Source organism: Cryptotermes secundus, unplaced genomic scaffold (assembly GCF_002891405.2).
Source record: "Cryptotermes secundus unplaced genomic scaffold, Csec_1.0 scaffold79, whole genome shotgun sequence".
NCBI classification, from domain to species: Eukaryota; Metazoa; Arthropoda; class Insecta; order Blattodea; family Kalotermitidae; genus Cryptotermes; species Cryptotermes secundus.
In genome coordinates, this window is record NW_019741974.1 from 4,073,906 (window position 1) to 4,076,889 (window position 2,984).

Below are 2,984 nucleotides of genomic sequence, written 5' to 3' on the forward strand. Positions count from 1 at the left end.
AACATTTGCACTTGCAGTGTTACAATCACTGCTTACAATATTCCGGCCGACACTGGACTCTGTTCTCTGGCGGTTATTCTAGGACTGACTTCTTAGATGGCTCGATCACGACTGACTCCTTAGCTGGCTATTCCGAGACTGACTGTCTCTCGTCGAAGCTGGACTATTTATAACCTTGGCCGCTGCTAGGCAAATGACTCCTCTGTTATAGCAGTGGAAACGTTGCTCTGTTGGCTCCGCGTCTNAAAAAGCCATCATCAGGCAAATACATGGCTAACATATTGTAGCGTGTTTTGTGTGTCACGCTACAAATAAGTTCACGCCGTTCTTTAATGTAGCGAGTTTATTCTGTTCGCTCGCCTTACACACACTTTACAAACATTTGCACCTGCAGTGTTACAGTTACTGCTCACAATATTCCGGCCGACACTGGACTCTCTTCTCTGGCCGTTATTCTAGGACTGACTTTTAGATGGCTCGATCACGACTGACTCCTTAGCTGGCTATTCCGAGACTGACTGTCTCTCGTCGAAGCTGGGCTATTTATAACCTTGGCCGCTGCTAGGCAAATGAATCCTCTGTTATAGCAGTGGAAACGTTGCTTTGTTGGCTTCGCGTCTCCTACGCAATGACCCATTGTTATTGCGTCGTCTCTGTGGGAACGCTTCGCGTATTCGTCGTAACCGTGGAGATTCGGTATTGGAGCTACAATAGAGCGATTGTTGTTTATTATGCAACGGTCTATTCTGGCGTTTCCACAGAAGTGACTCTTCTGGATTGCCGACACGTTACATTGTTCCCTTCTAAAGGTTGTTCGTCCCCGAACAGCCTAAAGGCTCACCCTCGGTTTCGATTCGGCGGTGTTCTGTTGGCAACATCTGCATTCGGCCTTGGTGTCCTTTGCGCGTCTTATTGTTCCGTTCATTTTACCGCATCCGTCCCTCTCTTCAGTTGTGCTCGTCCCGAGCACTTCCGTGGTCCAGAATTTGTTGGTCGCCTTGTTTCACATTCAATCGTTCTCCATTCATCCTTGTTGGGGAGGCCGGTATTTCTACTTTACCGGTTCCTCCCATAAGGGTCTTTTCCCTTTTTCCGTTTTGGAGGGGGTCGACCCCTCCACAGTGTCCAATCTTTGTCTTGGCGTAGACCGACGGGAGATTTGGCTATACGCTTCTCGATCACTAGTCCCGTCGTCTTCCTGTATGTCCTGTTAGATTCTGCCTCTTCCAGTCGCGGCTACTGTCTTCCACTCCATCCTCCTATACCGTTTGCAGTTTTCTTCCCTTTCCTCGGATGTAGGGGCTCTTCTACGTCTCGGCTCCTTACGCCCTTGCTGCATTCCTTTATTGTCTGATGTCTCCTCCCGGGCGTGTATCCTGTCGCGTTTTCCCTCAGTATGCTGTTCCTGACCCAGTTCTTTCTGGGGATCCTGTTGCGCCGTGCTACCCTGGCACGGAAGGTCGTCCCCTTGCTGGAGAATCCCAACCTCTCGTGGGGTCCGCGCTTTTTCTGGGTGGTGTTGCTGAGGATGTCTATCTTGAGTCGTGACACACTCGCCCGGCGTATTGCCCTTCTGTGGTCGACGGCCAACAGGGGTGCCCTGCAACACGTGTCCCTCTTAGAACACAAGGAGTTGCTAAAAACTTTGAGGAACAGGTGGTGGCCGGGAAACCCATGCAGAAGCAGAAGGAACTGACTACACCCAGTAAGACACCAAAGCTACAGGGGTGTCCTGCAACACGTGTCCCTGATAGAAGGACAAGAGAGAAATTCGAGCCTGCAGTTTGTGCAGCACATAAAACGAAACTTCCGATCAACAACGTTGTGGTGGGCATAGCGCCGATGTCGAAAACGACTTCAGTTGGACCAAAGGTAGACTCTTGGAGCAAGTGTATGCACCTCGTGCGAGATGGGAGCGACTTCAAGATAATTACCGAGAATCCCATGCCTAATACGACTTCAGTTGGACCCAAGGTAGAGTCTTGGGACAAGAATAGGCACCTCATGCGAGATGGGAGCGAATTCAAGATAATTAACGAGAAGCCCAACTATAAACACGTGAAGTCCAGGATTGACCGTAAAAACTAGCATCCGAAGGTTCCCTTGGGAGTCTCCTCCTTGAAGTCGCTTCTCCAACGTCGTGCCACTGTCGCACGACGGGATGTCTTCCTGCGGTTTTCCTTCTGCCGTACCGCCTCCACACGGCGGCTCGTCCCTCTGTGGGCGACGGCCAGTTTCATCTGGGGTCCACGAATTTCCCGCGTTGCATCCTTCGGTTTCTGGCGGCGGCGCTCCGCGGCCAGTCTCCGGTCCCTACGCCTCTCCTTCGGTTCTCCGACCGGTATTCTCAGGGCGTCATCTGCTGGGACCTCTCGATGCTCTGCCGCCTCAGGTTTCGTTTCTACGGAGGTCGGCTCTTCTTCTGGATGTGCCTCCATTTCCCGGTAGGCAGTCATCTCCTTTTCCGTTTCGGGCACTATCTTCTTGTGGGAAGTTCTCCTCTCTTCCCCCCAGGCTTTCCAATCGGCCATCATCTCTTTATGTCGGGCGTCGGCCTTTTCTTCCTAGGACCTCATCTCTTCTTGATGGGTTTTCATGCTGGCGTTCATTCTTGCCAGCATTTCTATCACTTGCTGCATCTCCATTTTGTTGTTGTTGTAGGACGCGTGTTAAAGTTCGAAGTCAGTTCTGACACCAGTTGTCGCGTGTTTTGAGCTCAAACCTTGTCGGTCACGTGTATAAGTCTCATCCCACTTCTGATACCAATGTAGCGTGTTTTGTGTGTCACGCTACAAATAAGTTCACGCCGTTCTTTGATATAGCGAGTTTATTCTGTTCGCTCTCCTTACACACACTTTACAAACATTTGCACCTGCAGTGTTACAGTTACTGCTCACAATATTCCGGCCGACACTGGACTCTCTTCTCTGGCGGTTATTCTAGGACTGACTTCTAAGATGGCTCGATCACGACTGACTCCTTAG